Source organism: Rhipicephalus sanguineus, chromosome 1, assembly GCF_013339695.2.
Source record: "Rhipicephalus sanguineus isolate Rsan-2018 chromosome 1, BIME_Rsan_1.4, whole genome shotgun sequence".
NCBI classification, from domain to species: domain Eukaryota; kingdom Metazoa; phylum Arthropoda; class Arachnida; order Ixodida; family Ixodidae; genus Rhipicephalus; species Rhipicephalus sanguineus.
Window position 1 is genome coordinate 70,635,861 of NC_051176.1, and position 21,688 is coordinate 70,657,548.

Consider the following 21,688-nt stretch of genomic DNA (forward strand, 5'->3'; position numbering starts at 1 on the left):
CAGAAGTCGCTTGTGAAGACAATGCTTGTGGTGTTTTTTTGACTGGCAAGGTGTTGTGCATAAAGAATTCATTCCAGAAGGACAAACTGTGAATTCTACAATGTACAGAGACATTTCAGCATGCTTACTGCAGAGAATGCAACGGGTCCGGCCGGCAATAGTTCATTCGCATGACTGATTCTTGTTGCATGACAATGCATCGTGCTACAGAGCAATTGAAGTACAGACATTTTTGGCAAAGAAACAGGTGACGTGTTTCAACCATCCGCCTATTCATTTGACCTTGCCCCAGTGGACTATTTAATTTTCCCAAAAGTCAAAATGACATTGAAAGGAAAACATTTCGACTCACTTTCGGAGATCCGGAGGGCTGTGACGAAGGAACTCAACACAGTTGGGCAAGAGGACTTCCAGACTGGAATCCAGAAACTGTACAGCCGTGCAATTGCTTGTATACAACAAGAAGGTCATATATTGAAGATTAACAGCCAATCAGGGCAAATCTCTTCTGCATTATTTTTCGATGACGCCAGTCACGAAATTTAGTAGACACTGTGTAAGTTTAAATGTAAACATTTCGACAGAAGTCTGTCTGGCTGGGTAGAAGAATTAAGAAGTTGAAATACCTCCAGCCACAAATTCTTGGAGGAAACCCGACGTTTCGAGACCGGCTTGGTCTCTTCTTCAGGGGTGACTGTGCTGATCAGGGGGGCTTCGTCGCAGCTTGTTTTTGGCTCCGCCTTTCTTTTTCCCTCACATTCCGGAGGCCGTGCACGTAGATCGGAGGCATTGTTCCGAGGGACCGGTTCACATTCGCAGGTGTGTTCTGGATGTGCCACGACTCGAGTAAGAGCCTCCTTCCCAGATTCCTTTCCGTTTCTATGATGGCAGCGCCCTCGAAGTCAATTTTGTGGTCGTGCTTCTCGCAATGTTCTGCAAGGGCACTGCGTTGCATTTCCATCTTTCTGACGTCGTTTTTGTGTTGGCGCATTCTTTCCAGGAAGCACTTACTCTCGCCTATGTAGCTCGCTGGACAGTCAGCACATGACACTTTGTAGACCACGCCCTGGTGTTGCTCCCGGGATGGTCGATCTTTCGGCCGCGGTAGTAAGCGAGCGAGCGTTGAGGACGGCTTGTGAACCACCGTGACCCCAGCTTTTCCGAGAACCCTGGCGAGCTGTTCGCTAGTTCCCGGAACATACGGGATGACGACTCGTTGGGCTGGTTTCTTCGATACCATTGTATCCGGTGGGGTGGCCAGCGTGGGAGGAGGGTCGCGTGTGTCGTTCGCAGGTGCGTCTCCGCGGTGGGGAAGCTGATCTCTCGGCATGCGGCGTGCCACACGGCGGATGAAAGCTGTCGTGTATCCGTTCTTTCTTAACTCGGCCACGATCCTCTCTTCTTCTCTCTTTCTCTCTCCTTCTGATGTGCAAATGGCTCTTGCTCGTGAAAAGAGTGCCGACACCACGGAAGCTTTGTGGGCAGTGGGGTGACTCGAGGTGAAATGCAAATACCTGCCGGTGTGCGTTGGTTTTCTGTACACCGAGAAGGTCATGCGTTCGCCTTGTCGTCGTACTAAAACATCGAGGAACGGTAGCGCTCCGTCTTGCTCTCTTTCCACCGTAAACTGGATTGCTTGGTCGACGGAGTTAAGATGTTCGAGGAAGCTGTCTACCGCTGTCCTCTTTATGATGCAGAAGCAGTCGTCCACATACCTCACAAATACTTTTGGCCTTTCAATAAAGGAACGCAGTGCCGCCTCTTCTACGTGCTCCATTGCGAGGTTCGCAGCTGTAACGGAGACGGCTGCTCCCATCGCGGTCCCGTTGGCCTGTCTGTAGAAGTCCCCGTTGACACTAAAGTATGTTCCCTTGAGGCAGTACTCCAGTAGGCGGCACAGCTCATCGGTGCTCAGGCAGGTTCTTTCACTCAGGAGTTCGTCGTCATTCAAAGCTGCCCGTGCGCAAGACACCGCTAGTGTTATGGGCACGCTGGTGAACAGGGACACGACGTCGAACGAGACGAGGCACTCATCACTGCTCACGGTCACTTCCTTCATGCGCTCCACGAAGTGGCTGGCGTTGCGTATGTGGGTTGGTGTTTTTCCCACGAGCGGCGCCAGAGTCCGGTGGAGATATTGGGACAGCGCACGGAGTGGAGAAGATGTAAAATCCACGATCGGACGGAGCGGGATGGTGGGCTTATGGATCTTTGGAAGCCCGTAAAATCCTGGTGCAGAGCCGTTCCTGCAGATGAGCTGGAGATAGATGGCTCTTGCCTCTTGGTGTCCTTTGAAGATATCCGCCAGAAGCTTGTTTAGTTCCCTTTGGACTCTCGGTGTGGGGTCTTTCGTCAGCTTTTCATAGGCCGGGCTTTGGAGCAAATCCTGAACTTTGTCGTCGTACGCCTCCCTATCAAGCAGGACCATCGCGTTGCCTTTGTCGGCCGGGAGGATGACAATCTTTTCATCCTTTCGGAGCGCACGGATCGCATTGCTCTCCTCTCTCGACAGGTTGTGCTCACGGTGTTTTCCTATTTTTGATAGTACACCGATGGCCTTGAGACGGATGTTCTCTCGAATTCCACTGTCGAGTCTCCTGATGCCTTCCTCGGCAGCCGCAATGATCTTTGGTAGTGGCGGACACGTCGTGGTCGTGTTAAAATTGTGTCCCTTTGCCAGCACGTCGTGCTCGGTCGGGGAGAGTTGTCTGGAGGACAAGTTGACGACGAAATTTTCGTTGACCGGACTGCGGTGGCGTTTCCCTTGAAGCGTCGCAAGCTTGCCTTTGTGAGCTGCTTGTTGCTTCCGAGCTGTTGTTGCAGCCACATCCCGCGCGAATTCTTCCAACGACGGAAAGATGTTGGGCAGTCGATGTTGTAGCTGTCGTCGAAGGAAGAACAGGTCTAATTCCTTCTTCTTGATCACGTTGTGGCACTCATGGATTCGGGCTTTGAGCAGGCGTCGTTCAGCTTGTGCGACGATCTTGTTGCCCTCCGCCGTGTGCACCATGCGTTTAAGTTGAAGGCTTCGCGGTATTGCGTTCATCTCCCGGCAGGTCTTCGAGAAGTCGAGATGAGTCCGATAGGTCGCGATGCCTCGTGCTACGTTCACGTAACGCTTTGCGAGAAGAGCTGCCTCTTGACCAAAGTCAGTGCGTAAAGACTTAAATGTAAACATTTCGACAGAAGTCTGTCTGGCTGGGTAGAAGAATTAAGAAGTTGAAATACCTCCAGCCACAAATTCTTGGAGGAAACCCGACGTTTCGAGACCGGCTTGGTCTCTTCTTCAGGGGTGACTGTGCTGATCAGGGGGGCTTCGTCGCAGCTTGTTTTTGGCTCCGCCTTTCTTTTTCCCTCACATTCCGGAGGCCGTGCACGTAGATCGGAGGCATTGTTCCGAGGGACCGGTTCACATTCGCAGGTGTGTTCTGGATGTGCCACGACTCGAGTAAGAGCCTCCTTCCCAGATTCCTTTCCGTTTCTATGATGGCAGCGCCCTCGAAGTCAATTTTGTGGTCGTGCTTCTCGCAATGTTCTGCAAGGGCACTGCGTTGCATTTCCATCTTTCTGACGTCGTTTTTGTGTTGGCGCATTCTTTCCAGGAAGCACTTACTCTCGCCTATGTAGCTCGCTGGACAGTCAGCACATGACACTTTGTAGACCACGCCCTGGTGTTGCTCCCGGGATGGTCGATCTTTCGGCCGCGGTAGTAAGCGAGCGAGCGTTGAGGACGGCTTGTGAACCACCGTGACCCCAGCTTTTCCGAGAACCCTGGCGAGCTGTTCGCTAGTTCCCGGAACATACGGGATGACGACTCGTTGGGCTGGTTTCTTCGATACCATTGTATCCGGTGGGGTGGCCAGCGTGGGAGGAGGGTCGCGTGTGTCGTTCGCAGGTGCGTCTCCGCGGTGGGGAAGCTGATCTCTCGGCATGCGGCGTGCCACACGGCGGATGAAAGCTGTCGTGTATCCGTTCTTTCTTAACTCGGCCACGATCCTCTCTTCTTCTCTCTTTCTCTCTCCTTCTGATGTGCAAATGGCTCTTGCTCGTGAAAAGAGTGCCGACACCACGGAAGCTTTGTGGGCAGTGGGGTGACTCGAGGTGAAATGCAAATACCTGCCGGTGTGCGTTGGTTTTCTGTACACCGAGAAGGTCATGCGTTCGCCTTGTCGTCGTACTAAAACATCGAGGAACGGTAGCGCTCCGTCTTGCTCTCTTTCCACCGTAAACTGGATTGCTTGGTCGACGGAGTTAAGATGTTCGAGGAAGCTGTCTACCGCTGTCCTCTTTATGATGCAGAAGCAGTCGTCCACATACCTCACAAATACTTTTGGCCTTTCAATAAAGGAACGCAGTGCCGCCTCTTCTACGTGCTCCATTGCGAGGTTCGCAGCTGTAACGGAGACGGCTGCTCCCATCGCGGTCCCGTTGCGAAGTCAGAGGATCCGAGCGTGTTCGCCAATATAAGACCTGCACCTGCGTAGAGCTGCTTGTGCCACTCCCGCCATCTGGTAGCAAGCCAAGGCACGGGGTCGCCTGTGATGTAAGGTGCCTGCAGGGAGTTTGACAATTGACCTAGTCTATTAACGTTGGGCAAGGACACATGGGGCCATAAGGAAGTGACCGATTTTCGCATTTAATGCACCGCGACTACACTGTGACTCAAGTTGTCTGACCTTCATGTCAACTCGTCGCAAAGAATGAATATAAACTGTACCAGTTCTGAACCTGAAACTGTGGCATGTTGTCCAAGTGGCCAAGGTCAGCCAATGTATCAGTGGTGTATCTTGGAAGTGCAGCTCTGAAGTGATGGTGCTTGTGGTGTAAAGGGCGTTTATGTAGAGGGTGTTTCTAACCATACTGATATCAATAACTTATCAATGTTATTCTATGTTATTATCTGTCTACGGTGTTCATATTTGTCGTAACGCGGAAAGAACAGGACACAGGACCACGGTGCGACAAGAAAAAACAGGGTCTGTATTGAGAGATCACAAGAGCAGACGCTCCAACGTAGTCTTCCTCAGAGGAACGGTGGTTGCTGCTCGTGCTTCTCACTTTGTTGTCGTCTTGTCGTCCTGCCGGCTTTTAGTCGTGACATCAGCCTCCCTTCCATGAAAGCGTCGTCCCGATGCTTTTATCGTCTAGGGGTTCGTACTCATTGGCAGCCCATAAATTCATTCGGACAAATAGTGCTTCATCCGACCCACATGTACGACTTCTGCTATATGCCTTTGATGACTTGAGCAATGTGGACTATCGGGAACAACCTCTTAGTTAACGTCAGTGAGACGTTGGAGAACTTTACACGGCCCGAAGTACCGCCTTAACAGCTTTTTGAGAGGCCACAATGGTGAATTGGAGTCAAGACACAAACTTTCTCTCCTGGCTCGTATGAGACTGGTCGGTGATGAATATTATAGCGCCTTGAATTGTAGTCCTACTTGCGCTGAATATATGCGCGCACAGGTTGTCGCACTTCTCCAGCAAGCTGTATGATGTGTAATCACCATCTGTTTCAGCACCTTCGCATTCATGTGGCAGCATAGCATCTAGCATAGTTGTGATTTCACGACCATGGAGAAGACGGAATTGTGCCATTTGTGTCGTTTGTTCCTGAGCTGTGTTGTATGCGAATGTGACATACGGCAAGATCTTGTCCCAGTTTTTATGCCCTACATCGACGTACATGCAAAGCATATCAGCAAGTGCGTTTTTGAGGCGCTCCGTCATACCATTCATTTATGGATGATATGACAGCTTTTCGAAGCCAAAGTGGCATTTTTCCGGCTTAAACCTTAGTCCAGCAGAATGTATAGCTTGAAATATTGCATTTAGTCGCTTCATGTGCTCATCAATTATCGCAGAGAATGCAATGACGTCGTCCACATACACTAAGCACGTCTGCCACTTGAGGCCTGATAGTACTGTGTCCATTAGCCGCTGTAAGGTTGCTAATGCTGAGCGCAAGCTGAAGGGAAGTACCTTAAATTCATAAGGCCATCAGGTGCCACAAATGCTGTTTTTTCTATCTCTTTTGTCGACTTCTATCTGCCAATATCCACTCCTTAAATCCATCAACAAGAAATAATGTGCATGCCGTAGTTGATCGAGGGAATCGTCTATAGATGGTAGCGGGTAAATGTCTTTTTTTTGTGACCAGATTGAGCTTGCTGTAATCCACGCAGAAATGTAAGGTGCGATCTTTTTTTTTTCACTAATACTACCGGTGATGCCCAAGGGTTCTTTGACGGCTGAATAACGTCATCTTGAAGTATCTTTTGCACTGACTCTTGATGGCTTCACGTTCCTGCGGAACTACCCGGCAGGTGCTGCTAGGCTCTCCGCTAACAACTTTCATGCTGGCACTCGTGAGCATCAGATCATTTGTCAAACGAAGGTGGCGCCACTAGAATGTTCTGTTCAATACAAATGAAGGCATATCTGCACATTTTAAGCTAGAAAAGATTGTGATAAAGAAAGTCTCTTGTATTTTAACAATAATATAAAAGCACTTAAAGGAGTACTGACACAATTTTGCGGCACCCCAAAAGGGACATTTTTTTTTCCATGGTGTGCACTATCAACACTCTCCACACACCGGAGCCAGACAACACATATAAAATATTTTTCTTTGATTTTGAAGTTTTCGTCGCCCAGCATCTGCAAGCCATCTCCTCCACGATGGACATTATCACAACCAGTCAATACAGTTCATTGGCTTTGCGAAATCTGCATCCTGCATGCAGCCTAAATCGCAGAAATCGCTGTCAGAGTCTCTGGATGACAATTCACTCGTCGTTGTTTACGTGAACCATGTGTGACTGACGGCAAACTGACAGCTATTGCTAGTATGTTGCGAGTTGCAGTCTTTCCGTGACGTCAGACTTGTGTTGACACGTCACTGCAAAGCAGCCCTCTCAATACCGAAACAAAAATTTCTGTTTTAAGATAGCAGTGTTTAAAAACATATTCAATGCATCCCCAAGCACTATGACACTCTTTTCAGGGTTCTTGACACCCGTGTTTTTATTTAGAGCCACAGCCCGAAAATATTTAAAATTCATGTCAGCACTCCCTTAACCGCGTACACCAGTGAAAAGGTCACATGATCGGGATTATATACGATAATCCCTCGTTATAACGAAGTCAGCGGTACAGTGAAAAAATTCGTTATAAGCATTAGTTCAATATGAGTGACCACTCGAGAAAAGCTAAAGCAGTCAAGCTTTAATTGCGCCACAACTGCGAGGAAGTCAAAACGATGTATTCAGTGAAGCAAAACTCTATTGAGGTGCAAAAAAGGCAGTGAGCTTTGGCTGTATCAAGTTCCTGCCGGGTGCGAGCAACCCCTGCTCAATTTAACCAAGCATTGCATGAGGCCAGGGTTGCCGCCCATGCATTAACTTTATTTCGCAACAGGTGTAGGTACTCCCGCGTCAGCACCATAATTGGCACTTCACGTGGCTCTTCGTCCGCCGGCTCTTTGTCTTCGTTGGGGCCACCAACAGTGTCAGTTATCTCCGCATCCGTTACTGGGGCGTTCACGGGAGCGGCAGCATCAACCAGCGGGAATGTGTCGAAGTCTCCTTTTACCACTTGGCCAGCAATATTATGAACAGCCTTGTACAGATTACTGCAAGTCCGGTGAGGGAAAAGCCGGCGTGTGCAGAGCCGTTGGTGACCTTCGAAGGTGCGAATTCTTTCCATGAAAGGTTCAGCAAATGGATTGCACCAAGCAAATCAATCTTGTACCTCTTATGGAGCTCTTTTCAAAGCCATGCAGCACAGCTTTCTTGTTTTTCAATACAGTTGACAAAGTAGACAGTGATATGCCAAGTTTCTTCGCGATTGCGATGTCAGTTTTCTGCCGGCCACCTTTTTCCACTTCTTTTATCAGCAGAACTTTTCGCTCAAAGTCAGGCACTTTCGCCTGGAGCCAGGCAGAGCCATTTATCACTGTAGACCACAAAAACACATGCGAGGCACGCCTAACGAAGCACCCTGAATGACACAATCACATGGCCTGCAGCACGGATCAAAGGCACACACCGTCAGCGCCAAAGTGACTGAATGCAGCAGGTGACGCAGAAGCTTCAAAATGTTATCAAGGCATCTCGCTTTTCTTGTGCACGCCGGTGATGGCGACAGTTGCAATGGCAGGCTTGGCTTCGGCTTCACATGTTGCAGAAGAAAGGCGATCGGAGTCGTGCAAGAGGCAGGAACCGTGGAAGGGCACCCGTTGGTGGAAGGTTGGGCTCAGAATTGCAGCTTTGGAGGAGCAGCGACATTTAAATTAGCAGCAAGGAGGCTAGGAATTGACTTGAAGGCGAGCGAGAGCAGTGACTGGTGTTAGAACGGCTTGCAGACTGGAGAGCGAATGAGGAGGGGAAGGCAGTGAATGCTTTTATAGGGGGTGTGTGAACGTCGCAGAACGCTACGAGTTTTGCGCTGGAAAGTGCCGCAAATGCCGTGGCTTGAGTCTGAGGTTGTGTTTTTTGTAGAGCTGTGCGAATAGCAAAATTTTTGGTGCGAAGTGAATTCGAATATTGAAGTCTGAGTGCGAATCGAATCGAATATTTTTCTAATATTTTTCTAATACTTTGAAGCGAAATTGCAGAAATAAAGATTAGACAGTATTCCGAAGCATATTCTTATGAGATAGCAACATGAAAGTGTTCCTTTTCGCTAAGTTGATGACGCGCTGGCGGGGTGTGTTTGGAATACTTCGGCCTCATCGGCTCATCAAGAATGAGGCAATGTAGAGGCCGAATTGTATTTATGTACATGACTTGGTGCAACCAGTGTTGCCGACAACACTTTACACGTGATAGGCAAAGATGCCATTTCCTCAGCCTCTCCTCCTCTTTGAACTTTTGTGGAAGCCCAACTGATGTGGCGGACAAGGGTGTGCTCCCTTCAAGTCCGGAGTTCCAAATCTGCCTCGTAGACGTTGATACATAAGAACATCTGAAATTTTGGATGCTAAAAAGCTTCGGCTTCCAATTTTTCGAACTTCGTGCCGAAATTTCAGGTCCAGAACAGCATTAATTGAGCCCCCACCTCTGCCACATCTTTCATCTCCATGTTGGAACCAGCATTTTCTTGAGCTAATACATTTGCGACCGTAGCAGAGCTTGAAAGGCAGCTTTGCCGCAATACGGGGGTGTGATGAGGGGAAGCATATTGGAACTCTAGGGACCACTTCCAGTCGGACGTTGACTGTGTCTTGGCCACTTGGGAAGTTCGAATAGTAAAATTCCAGTGTGAATCGAATCGAATAGCAAACACTATTCGAAAAATAATCGAAATTTCGAATATTCGCACACCCATAGTTTCTTGTGCTAAAAAAACTATTAACCACTCATTGTGGGTACACAGCGCAATTGTGAAAAATGACCGGCTTTGCAGTAGGCGTTTGGCATGATCACTGGGGGATTTTTTCCCGAGACGTGCAGCCGTGAAGCTTGAAAAACAAGAGTTTTTCTGTGCCCCGTTGTTGACGAAACTACTAACTACACATGTTTAGGAACGAAATTAAATGACCCTGGCACGCGTTTGGACCATTTGTCTGAAGTCGGATGGCACGTTTCAGTGCCAGAAGTGCTCTTTAGAGTGGTAAAACTTCGCTTGGGTGCACCCCATGGAATGCTGTGGTGCAAGTCAGCGCGCTGTCTTTTGGCTGCTTTTCAGCATCCAAGAGACCGTGGTTTTCTGGCGTTGCAAAGTACCAGGAAAACTTTATTTTCATTTATATTCTATCACGGGGGACACCAGTGATGCGGTTACGATTGAGATTAACGGTATGGGCGCGTTGCACCATGGAGTTTGACAGCTCCCTTTTGCTCCGCAGTAAACAGCTGGGAGCACTCGGCACTAGCTTGGTACCCGTTACTAATTGGTCATCGGTCGTGGGTTTGGTACTTTTGTGGCCTGTTCTGTGCCTGCAGGAGACTAGTTCGTCAGCAGCATTAATTTGACAGCGCATGCGCAAGTGGGTCGCTACCGCTTGGCAGCACCTCTGCTTGCCACTTCGTTCTAAGCGGGTCAAGCTCTTTGTGCGCTTCGAGTAATGTGGCTCTATATGCATGTGTTTGGGTTGGGACTGGAAAAAATTTCGTATAAAGTGATATTTTGAGTAGAGCGATTTCGTTATAATGAGGGATTACTGTACATTGTCAATTTTTTGCCGAATGGGGCACCAACAATCATTTTTCACGACTTAAGGGAAGAAATGAAAATATAAATCTACGTTTAATGAGGAAAATAGGGTTTGTTTTAGCCAATACAACAAACAATCTTTCCATTAGTGGGGTTATCTCAATTCGTATTCTGAGCGGTTGTCTGTTCCTTTAACCAAGATCACAGCTCAACTGCTGCTTTGCCATTAGAGCTATGGCAACAGCTGTTCCTCCATCCACTTTGATTGGCAATTTGATAAAAAACAGAGCCCCGGAATTGTTAAAATTGGCGCTGCTCACCATTGTTGTGGCTAGTGTACTAGCCACTATAGACCTCGCATGATTTGTGACTTTATCGACAGTGACAACAGTGTACTATTCTGAGCTGTATCTTCAAAATGATCGAGGTGCCACGCTTAAAGGAGCACTGATAAAAATTTTGAAGGCGATATAACTTGTGAGATTGATTTGTGTGATCATACACACGTCATCTACAAAATATCGATAAAAAAATATTGAGTACTGGTTAGTCAGTATCCCATATTTTTGGCCTTTAGAGAGTATGCAAGTTTGTTTGGTTGTGAAATCCCTTGACAATAGGTTGGCTACTGGATAGTGGCCAATTATTTCTTGTTTCTCTGGTTGGTAAGAATGGGGAGTTTCTTCTGTGCTGTGTGGCGTTTTGCAGCCTTCTGAGGAGGCGGTTGCTTTTGCAAAAGATTCTATTGAAGAGAGAAGTGGGGTGCTTTATGACCCAGTTGTCGTCGTGCGAAGAACGTGTCCACTTTCTTGTGGAGGACAGTGTGTCACTCATGTATCCGTGCTGTCACCAGTCTTTGCTCGGCCTTGTTGATGACTTCCTGACCTTCCAGGGTATTCACAGGTTGGCGTAGCCGGAGGCTTTGTGGCATGATGGTCTTCTTGCAAGAACAGAAGTGCATTGCTAATCCGAATCAGAGAGAAGGAAAGAAAGAAATTCCGTTTTCATCGAACTCCAAAAAAAAAATGGCTACCTGTACCACTTCATTCGGAAAGCAATCTGGCAGCAAAAAAAGAAAACTTTGAACAGATCCCCCAGCCATTCCCTCTATACCAGAAGCAAATCTCTCTTCCCTGCATGAGAGGCACCAGTAAAACCGTCAGCAGATTCCTAAAGAAGGAAGGCATAACGGTTGCACACAGACCAGCCGACACAATAAATCTCCCTCTTCCGAAACCCAAGGACCGTCCACCACGAGAGAAAGTGCAAGGCATCGTCTATAAAATCAAATGTTCTGACTGCCAGGCCGCATACATTGATGAAACAAAAAACTCAACCGAAAGAATTGAGCAACACAAAAACGACGTCGGGATGTTCTCAGGACGAAGAAACCCCCTTGCGGAACACTCAGAAGACGCAGACCATAAGATTGCCTTCGAAAAAAAACCTAGATCCTGACAACAGAAACGAACCAACCAAAATGACTGTTACTGGAATGATGGTTCATTCAAAACACCGAAAAAAACTTGAACCGTTGCAAAGGAAACCTGCCATCAGTTTACATTCATGGCCTAACCACAGCAAGAAAAGCAAGGGAAACCAAGCCTAGAATGAACTCGACCGTCTCTGCCCACCCCCAGCCCATCAATCTCACGCAGCCGTAACAAGCACAATGGCACAAAGCCCTCAACACTCTCACCCCAGCTTACCCTCCTTCTCCCCAGCTGGTCTGTGAACAATGTTGAAAGTTGCACCTTGACATCTACACTGTCACACCCCCCTAAAGATGAAATATAGTGGATTCCGAAATGCTGGGAAATGAACCCATTTTTGGAGCCTTCTGAAAGTATTTAATAATTAACTCAACAGACAGGCAACTCTGTCAAAATGCTTAGCTTTATTAGAAGTTTCATGCATAAATAAGTTTCTTTTATGGCAACTTTTAAAGAAACACTCAATTTTCATTGATGCTTTTCCTGGCCTTGGATTCATATCATTGCAACTCTTAAAAGGAAAAAAAAAGGAAGTACATATGCTCATCGTGTAGAGTTGTCAGAGATGCCATGGGCACCATATACTATAACATAAGGGACTACAGTGGGCAAAACTATGGGGCTCTCTGTGAATTGTGCTTCTGTGTCATGTGAGAACAATGTGTGCCCTCATGGTCATCTTGCACGCACTTTTTCCTAACAGGTCTCTGGTGAAATGCCTATTCAGCTTCAGCCAGTGTCCCGTGTTTTTTGACAACCTCATCATTGCCTATGGTGAGTATTTCTTACCTATTTTCTAATGCCTTTAGTGCACGGTGTAAGAATATTCAGGTGTTGACACTGCGCGCGCCTAAGCGGCCAGAAAATGTTCGGTTGTTGGTCCGTTGAGCGGTGCGCCATCTAATGGCTTGAGGCGGAGAGCGCCCGCGAGTAGCCGAATCACGGCGGTGCTGCGTCATCGCCGCCGCTCTCGCCGTGCCCTCTCCTGTTGCTCTCTCGATTTCGCCCCTAGACGCCGCTTGGCGGATGCACATTATCCAGCAAAATGGCACAGAAAAATGCACATTATCAGCAGCATGCGCGTTGCTATGGAGACGACAGCCCCGCTTTTCGTAGCGCCCTCTGCAAGTCATTTGATAAGAACCCGAACATTATCTGGACGCGCGTGGATTGCGGTTTCCCATGCGTTGGGGGAAGAGTGTCATCACCTGAGTATATTCTTACACCGTGCTTTAGTGGTGGTGTTGTTTATGAATGGTTTTGATAAATGAGCATGTATGCAAACCTGTTCCTGTGTTTGTTGCGTGGCCTCTTAAGTTAGCATTCTAGTTAGATGTGTGTGAGATATCAATGAGCGGTTTTCAAAAGAATATTTTTTACCTTAGAAATTTTGCATTGCGTCGTGACCTTTGAGGGTCAAATTTTTTCGTGAGATGCACTCCAAAATGTGTATTTTTTATTGCTGAATTAAATTATTCAGACGATTCTATTTAAGAAACAAATTGTTAAAATTTTTTTGCATGACCGTAAAGTGACTAAAAGATAATTTTTGTTGTTACATACACATGGTTGATTCATGAGTAACAACAAGGAAAATCCTAAAATAACACTTATATGACTTTTTATAGCGTTGTATTAAACATAGCTCACAGACATACAAAAATAAGCACACAGGAGTACTTCTCTGGTAAAAAGTCACCTTTGATCCAGTCTGCATCGTCTCGTCGCACAAGCTTTCGAGATATGTCACTCCTTCATCATCATCTGAGTCTGAATTCGTAAGTAAGTCCTCGTCTGACGAACTGACATCCAATGAATCAGATTCTGATTCGGCGAACAGTCCACATTGAAAGAATCGCCGCTCGACTCACTAGCAGCAGAGCAACCGGTGCGCACTTCCATACCGTAAGCAAACTGCATGAGTGAGTGCACGGAAGAAAACTGTATGGTTGTGCGCCCGTCCGGGAAGCAAAACGAGTGAAAAAGCTATAATAATCCTTCATCTTATCGCCACTGAGACGGAGTTAGTTTTTCCGAGTCCCCAAAACAGGAAATGCAACCACGGTGGCATCGTTTGTGTAATTTAGCGCCACACGGAAACAGATGTAATCGCTCTCCAGGGAGCAATAAACGAGAGAGCTACAAGCAGTCACCCTTTGAGAGATTAGAAACCGTACAGCCAATCAGCTTTACGGGCGCGAGAAGCATAACCACTGAAGGACGAAACCGAAACCAGCCGCACCGCGTGCGTGTGCACTCGGATTCGCAAGCGAAAGTCGGCGCACCGCTTTGGAATGAAAAAAACCAAAAAAAACAGAGAGACATCGGTGCATGAATAAAGTTCCACGTATTCCTGAAGTGTGACAGCACATGCCAAGGAAGAGAAACGATCGAATAAGGCGCGGGTTTTAAACATACAGGCTATGACGTACACGTACGGCGTAAACCCTTTGGTGCCTGTTAGGTGATGCCATACATGTACGCCGTAAGCCCTTAAAGGGACACTAAAGGCAAATATTAAGTCGACGTTGATTGTTGAAATAGCGGTCCAGAAACCTCGTAGTGCCGCTTTTGTGCCAAGGAAGTGCTTATTTTGAAATAAAATCACGTTTTTAGTGCTCCGCATCGCGTTAGCGCGCTTCAAATCTCCGCCTGAAAATACGACTTTCATACGTCACTGCTGCCGTGCCCAACGTTGCCCGCTTTTACTGCGCGGCCGCCGACACTAGTAGCAGCCGAGCGGAAGTAGCGGGACCCACAGTAGCAACAACGGGGCGCTGCGGCAAAGACTTGGTCGGATGGGCACATTCAAAGCCTTCACCAAGTTGCGGTTGGTCTCGTAATCCTCAGTACGAAAGGGCAGCGAGCACACACGCAGAGGTTTTGACTGTTTAGCACACTGGCGCAATGGCATGACACTAAGCCACTTCGAGCGTAAGGGTTCATTCCGCGGCACCCAGTGAAAAGACACACCGGTTTCCTTGCTGCAGCACTGGCGTTGTGCACCATTTGGGCATCCGGCAATATCACACGCATGCGGCATTTTGTCGAACTTTCTGTCAGAGCGACTTTCACGAGCGCGCAAAACACGCACGGCAGTACGCGATCCCGAAACTACCACTGAGACGGCGAGGCGCAGTTGGCGCAGTTCGGCGAAAACGGAACCTTTGAACCACGCGCGCCGTTCCCCATGGCAACGCCACGGAGGTTTTGTTTTCCATGAATCAAGCGGAAACGAACAAACAGCATTTTATTACGTCTTTTGATGCTCGGAATGTTCTTTTTTTACTGCTGCTAATTTGATCACTAGTGATTTATTGTAGGCCGACTTCCATACGTCATCGGGATCACTTCGAAAATGTCCCACTCGTGGCGCTCATCATGTGATACATTTAGCTTAATTTCTCGGTAAGTAGGGCACTGCTGTTGATAATATTGCCGTTTTAGAAGTTGTCATACATTGGGCTTTCACTCTGACATAAATTGTTATTTGCCTTTAGTGTCCCTTTAAAGGGTTAAGATATTGCTCAGGTATTTGGGTAAAAACTCGACACACAAGTTCGGCTGTGTAATGTTAGACAGCCTACACAAAGAACACGTTGTTTATGAAACGCAGCATCTGCTAACTACAATTTCTGACTTCTCATCCTGAAGGATATTAAGTCATTTTTGTAATTCACTAGTTTTTTTTCATATGAAGTACTTTCTTCAGTAATAAGTGCTAGACTTAGACGCTTTTCTCGCTGGTAATTTGATCCGTTTTCCTAGCATCCAGTTCTTTGGGTGTTCTCGGTGCTCGCATTTGTGACCCCAAAATAGTGCGTTGCATATCAAAGAAACATTTACAGTAGACTCTCAGTAAACGGAAATCTCCTAAATGGAACCTCTGCTTAAATGGAACAAATGCCCCTAATATAATTGGTTTCATACTTGGATTCTGCACCCCCGCTCCTCTCTCAGTAAACAGAACTCCTCTTAAACAGAACACATTTTCCTGGTCCCTTGAAGTTCCGTTTAACGAGGGTTTACTGTATAGTATATGTGTCATGTAATTCAACGAAACATTACCTCACATCTTGTGTGACGAAATATGATTTGATAATTTCCTCCTCAGACAGTTTGCAATTGCACAACCACGTACCTTTTCAAGTCGGTACTTATTCTCAAGTGCTGTGTTACGATTCTCACGAAGTACTAAGTGAAACTGCACGGGCACCGGTACTCATTAACACCTCCATGCAATTGGGATACAGAGGCCATTTCTCCAGCTTTTTCAAAAAAACACAAGCATAAGTGGTTTTTGAAACGTGAACCTGCAGGTTTAACAATACGTGGTTGTTTCTCACCTTCAATTTTCAGCATCTAGCACGTAACACAAGGCGTAGACAGAGTGAAAACTTATAAAGACAGCCGCTAACTTTCAAGAGATTTATTTTCAGAGCGTATATGGGGATGGGTAAAAGCCTGTGCAACTGCATTTGTAACATTTGACATCACGTATGATGATCAGTGCAGAATAAAAGCAGCGTAACAACTAAGATTATGAAGTGGTTTTATTGCCTTCCCTGTTGTGCCAAACTCATTTACCAGCGTCGTACTGCGCTGCAGCACCCGAATTTAGCCACAAGGTGCGACAGCCATCAAGCTCCGTGCCTGAAAACGTGGCTGAAACATTGTCTTTTCGGTTTCATCGAAACGGTTAGTTTCGGTTTCATAAAGCCTGTGATCGGCTATGGAGGTTGGCTCAGCAGGCGCTACGCGCCACGAAAAAAAAAAAAAGAAAAAAAATAGTACTGAGGTTTCACAAGTGTTGGGACCAAGCGCTGTCTTTTATTTTTTATTTTTTCAAAGCTCATTGCACCAAAGTGTCTTTTGTATGAAAAAAAAATAGACTTTATTGTGTGACATTGTCTTTTGGGTCCAATATTGCATAGTACCGCAATAACAAAACGCCAGAATTATTTTGCAGTTCTGGAGAGAAGTTTAACCTAGAGGAAAACTTCCAGGATATGAGTTTATTTCTCCAGGCATTGTATTACCTAGCACGACGAAAAGGACAACACGAATGTGTGTGCAGGCACCCATTTTTTAACCTGAACGTGCGAGCGTTGGCGGTTGACGCTCGCGAGTTCAGGTTTAAAAAATGGGCGGCTGTACATAGTTAAATAAAGCTATTGTGCAATTTAGCTTAGTGTTTGCCAAATGCGGCATTGGAGAAATGTTGGTTCACAAGTGCTGTGAAAACGGTTTACATCTGCAGGGGTGGAAGCGCTGCGCCATTTGCGCCACGCTACGCCAATCCGCTTCTGCTGCGCCATCCTGCTCCAAAACGCATTATTGCGCCGAAACTGCTCCCAAGCGGTCTTTGGTGCACGGCCTCCGCGATGGGCTCCAGTGCGCTTCCGGAACCGATCACCGAGGCTGCGTTTGGTGCCTTTATGTGCCGCTGTCATCCGTGTCATGGCACGCCTATGCGAGCTTATATCATCATCACATCACTTGGCGCGCTCTCGTGACGTTGTCGAAGGCACAAAAAAGCTAGCGAGCCTGTACGGGAGCTAGCTACAAGAAAGTGAGTTGTGCGGCCATATTTAGATTGTGACGCCGGCGGCAATGGAGTTTTCTGATGCGCTGCGCGCACGAGGCGGTTGTGGTTATCGTGGCCTGGGATTGCAAACATGAACAAAAGTAACTGCGTTGACGCTTCATAATTGTCCAAAAGGTTCTATTTACTGCGAATACTTAATTTGATGTAAAGCCACGAGGATAGTGCGAGCAGCCGCCGCGGACGTAAAAGCGCGACCATTATTTAGACAATTTGCATTAAGGAAACCGCTGTATAGCTGAGTGTGTAATGTGGATTTTGTGTCATAAGTCTTCATGAGAAAGAAAAAAAATGTTTTATTTGTTTGCGGTCAGTGAAGCCACTACCAACCGCGAAACCACTCACAGGGCCTCGGTCCGTGCAAGTCGGTTGGACCATTTCCGAAACTCGTTTTTCTTAGTGAAAGCGTGCCTCTCCACGTGCAGAATTTGTTGCATTGCACACAAGCCCTTAGACGTTATAAATGCAGCATGTAAACGCGCTCGTGCAGGGACGAGCTTAGTATCGCTAGTGCGATCGGTCGCGTTGTTCGATTTTGGCTCGTCAGAACCTGCGCTCGGCTCGTGGTCGAGTACGCTGTAGCTCGTACCATCCGCAGCACTACATGACATGCCGCTCGCCGCCGTTGCTGCGTGTGGTTTGGCTCATGAGGTGGCGAGTGAAGAAATATACAAAAAAAGAACAAGACAGACACTTGGAACGTTTATTACTGAAAAGACAAATGTCAGGTAGTACAAAACCAGAAAGACGGGATACAAATTGTGCGATTGTGACATCTAGTATCATCGCATCTCAAGTACCGTATTTGCGTGCATATAAGCGACACCAATAATTGACAAATCTTGGAAGGGAACTTGAAGGGAGAAGGTCGAACCGCATTGCGCAATTTTTGGCGCGATTTACGCGCGTTTGGAGAGACGCGCGTGTTTTTTGACGAACGCCTTCGCGAAATCGCGCTGTTGCGTCCTGAATGGCTTGATTTCATGCGCGACTGACGCGTGGTCGCAGGGTCACGCGCGTCCTTTTGACGAACGCCATCTCAAAATCGCGCCGCCGCGTCTTCCTCGTCGAAGTAGAAAAGAAAACGCCTCGCGCGGCACATCGCCTGCTCGTCCGACAAACGGAGTTTAGAGTGCAGACACGTGCTTCTTTGGTTTCTCCCACTGCCTCCAGACGGCGCTGACCTCCGCACATTTCAAAGGAACTTTTTGAAACCGGCGTAGGCTTTTGACGAAAATGTAGCAACCCGGCAAACGCGGTGCGAAAACACCGCTGATGAAAAACGTTCATTATCTTTAATGTTTTTCATTTGTCAGTCAAGTGTAGCTATTCAGAACATTGCTTATCTCATTTTCCTGAGTCATTGCTCTATCACAGCTGTGATGTTTTGATAACACGTACGCGTGTGTGTGTGCGCATATATATATATATATATATATATATATATATATATTCTTGTTAAGTGTGGGGTTGGTTCATCAGTATTAAATGTTGTCTAAAATCGTTGGAATTTCTTGTGTTTACCAGAAATAAAAAAGAACAATGATATTTGATCATAGAATTCTGCTCCAAAACTAACTTGCATGGCTCCAAAACACACATTTTGGTGCTCCAAAGCTGCTCCAAAACAGCATTATTCCTGCTCCCTGAGCTGCTCCAAAACACTCAAGCCCGCTTCCACCCCTGCATCTGCTCTGAACATTCTCTCTGACTGCTCCAAACTTGCTCGAAAAGGCCTCTCTGGCTGCTCCAAGCTTGCTCCAAAATGTCTTTCTGGATGCTCGAAGCCTGCTACAAAAGGCATTTTTGCCTGCTCCCAGGACTGCTCCCAAACCCATGTACCTTGTTCCACCCCTGCATGCCTGACGCTGCTACTACTCCTGCTGACATAGATGACACCACTATTATGTCTCCTGTCATAGCTGCAGGGCTTCACCTTCCTAGATTTTTGCCCAGGAGTCCCCGAATTTGGTTTACGCAAGTAGAGGCTTGTTTTCAACTCTGGCGCATCGTCTCACAGACATCTAGCTACTTGCACATCATTGCCACGCTACGCTCTGACATTCTCAATGCCGTAGATGAGTTACTTCTGTCAGAACTTACGACAACTTGAAATGCACAGTCCTACAGTGCATTGAGCCATCACAACAGCTCCAGCAGCTTCTTTTCGAGGAACTCTGTGGCCAACAACCATCGCAACTGCTGCACCGGATGTGCCAATTAATTGGTTAGCACTCCTCAAATGAGAGCCAGCTTCCAATTTTGTGCAAACTGTTCATGCAGCGCCTCCCACAGTCTGCACGCAAGGCAATAGTGGAATCCGACAATGTGAGCCTCGACAGGCTACACTGCACTTGCTGACTACATGTGTGACTGCTCCTCTTCAGTACAGCTACCTATCGTTGCTGCGAGAGTATCGGAGCCAGGTGACTGACTCTCATGCCTGGAGGAAGCGGTCGACATTCTTGTCTACGCACTTGAAAAGCGGACGACTCGCGGCAACGCTGACGACCAACTTCAGCTCCAACCGTATGACCTCAGAGCCTCACAGTGAATCTAGCGACTGCACACATAAATGTGCATGTTCATGTAATGACATGGTTTAAAGCACCATTACTGATATACCGTAAAATCCTGAGCAAGCGCTCCCCCACCCCCTACGGTGAAAGATAATCCGACAAGATTTGGAGGGGTTGGGGGGGTGATGATGCCCTTGATGGCCATCACGGTGATGATGGCCTTGTTCAAGAACTGTCAAGAACCCCTTCTACACATACACACGGGTTTGTGAAACGTGCGTGCATTCTCCGTCATAACGGACAAGTATAAACATAACAACTGTAACTGTGACTGCAACGTACGTGCAGTGTGCCTGCATATGCCACTCTGTTGTGTACATATCTAGGCAAACTTTTCTGAATGAAGCTGACTTGCGAGTAACACCTGTCCTGTGCATTTGTGTTCCTTCTTTGTCCTCTTCGGATTCGCGTTATCCAGTATTGAAGAATATAAGCACTACATATCAGCTTACCGCGTCTGGTGTTGGTAACATCCATGTTGCTGTTGGCATCATTACGCAACTGTAAACAACTGGTTATATAATGCATATGCGACTCTTGAACACATAAGTGTGCATATACCACTTCCACATTTCTCTCTCGTTATTCCGTAACATTTCGCTCAATGTGAAAAATTGCGCCACAGTCACCATCCTGTGCATGCTTCGCATAACATCGATTCCCACGGTATACGTGGGATCTGCCGAATTTTTTCTTAAACTATGCAAGTAATAACGTCACCTGCTACTCCGAATGGTCGGGACAATAATACAGGGACTTTTTTGCAATATTTATAATAAAAAGCCTGACAGGACTCATTTGAAGAATCTCCAGAGGAAGTAATAGCATGACTGAACACGACACGCTGAGGCTTGTGCAAGCACTGGTTTTGAGCCGGCTGACCTACGCCCTCCCTTTCCAGACAACCCGAAAAACAGAGCAGGAGTAAGCCGACATTTTAATTCGACTTGCGACTAAAGCAGCCCTTGGACTACGTACCGGTACAAGCACACAACACCTGCTAGCACTGGGTGTGCACAATACTTTCGAGGAATTGGCAGCTGCCACACTCATCTCCCAGCGAGAAAGGCTCTGCGGCACACCACAGGGGTAATTTCTCTTACAAAGGCTCGGATTTTCAATCTCACCGCAATATTGTTCAGAAGCCACCGACCTACTCTCACAAAATCTCAGACAACGCATCGTGACGCAGCCCATCCCCCGCAATATGCATCCATACCACGATAAGGATGCTGCAAAGCTCGAGTACAGAAGCTGCAACGACTAAAGGACCACCCTGATGTTTACTATACAGACGTTTGTCCCTACCCAAAGCGGCAAGGGCAAGCTCCCACCTGTGCTCTCGTTGTAGTCAACCGGGGCAAACTTGCCAACTCCGCGACCATACTCATCCTCCGCAGCAGCCGAGGCAACTGCTATCGCTCTCGCCATTCAAGTGGCAGGCCAACAGGGTATCTCTGCCTATGTGGTCTCAGAGTCGCAAGCAGCTTGTCGAATGTACCTCAAGGGCATATTACCAACAAAGGCCATCCAGCTACTGGGAAGTGTACTCCTCTTTGATCATGGTATAGTCTAGTGTCCAGCCCGTATGGGCCAGGATAGCAATGAACTAGTTCATTGCCAAGCTCGAGTACTCAGCGGCCGAGCCCCAGGACCACCCGCCACTGAAGGACACAGGTGATGGGGTGACACGGCGTGGCATACTAGACAAACAAAGATTAGATCGCCGCCTCGGGGCACCTCTTCACAAGGGCCTCGACAGGCACCAAGCGCGGGACTGGTGCGGCCTGCAGACCAGTATCTTTCCGAATCTGCATAAGCTTCACGTCATGTACCCAGAGAGATATCCC

The 21,688-nt window shown here is 47.4% G+C and overlaps 1 protein-coding gene across 1 annotated transcript in view; it reads left to right on the forward strand.

The window, feature by feature from the left end:
- The window catches only part of LOC119392893 (uncharacterized), a 48,950-nt gene that overhangs the window by 17,256 nt on the left and 10,006 nt on the right, over positions 1-21,688 (forward strand). The window contains exon 3 of the mRNA XM_037659821.2: positions 12,358-12,428. The gene's annotated coding sequence lies outside the window, so the exon portion shown is untranslated. The remainder of the gene's footprint in view (positions 1-12,357; positions 12,429-21,688) is intronic.